The sequence below is a fragment of the Poecilia formosa genome, unplaced genomic scaffold, assembly GCF_000485575.1.
Source record: "Poecilia formosa unplaced genomic scaffold, Poecilia_formosa-5.1.2 Scaffold354, whole genome shotgun sequence".
Lineage (NCBI taxonomy): Eukaryota > Metazoa > Chordata > Actinopteri > Cyprinodontiformes > Poeciliidae > Poecilia > Poecilia formosa.
The window spans coordinates 380576-381118 of record NW_006800293.1 but is presented as its reverse complement, the minus strand read 5'-3'; the positions used below and the strand labels follow the sequence as shown (position 1 = coordinate 381118).

Here is a 543-nt window from a genome sequence, read left to right as displayed (position 1 = left end):
AAAAAACAACAAAAAAAAAAAAACATTTTGCTGCATGTATAACTCCACGTCCTTTGCATATCCAGCTTTGGATATCAAGACGGAAACTTTCCACTTAGCTCTTTGCAACGTAGCTCAAACTCAGCTGAATGAATGATGAGTATCTGCACAAACAAATGTTTAACTTTTGCCCTAAATTCCTTAAGTGCTGGACTTTGACTTGGCAATTCTGACATAAATATGCTTTGATCTAAACCATTTTATTATCCAGCTGCTTGTTTAGTCTGATTATTTTTAATCTTTTGCTGCCCCTAACTGGTTTCCTTCCAGAATTGCCCAATGTGTGTCTTCCTATCAACTCTCAACACATCTCTGCTAAAGAAGAGCACAGCATGATGCTGCCACCACCATGTTTCACTGTGAGGATGTTGTGTTCAGGGTTTGCTTCTGTCGACGCAAAATTATTTTTCATTTAGAGTTTAAATTTTGATTTTAGTCTCATCTGATTGGAGCACCTTCTTACATGTCACCGCCTGATCTCTACCTGGTTTCAGGCAAACTTTC

The 543-nt window shown here is 38.1% G+C and overlaps 1 protein-coding gene across 1 annotated transcript in view; it reads right to left on the bottom strand.

Annotated features, from left to right (window-relative positions):
- Positions 1–543, bottom strand: part of LOC103153549 (spindlin-1-like) — a 5578-nt gene that overhangs the window by 1417 nt on the left and 3618 nt on the right. The window lies entirely within an intron of this gene.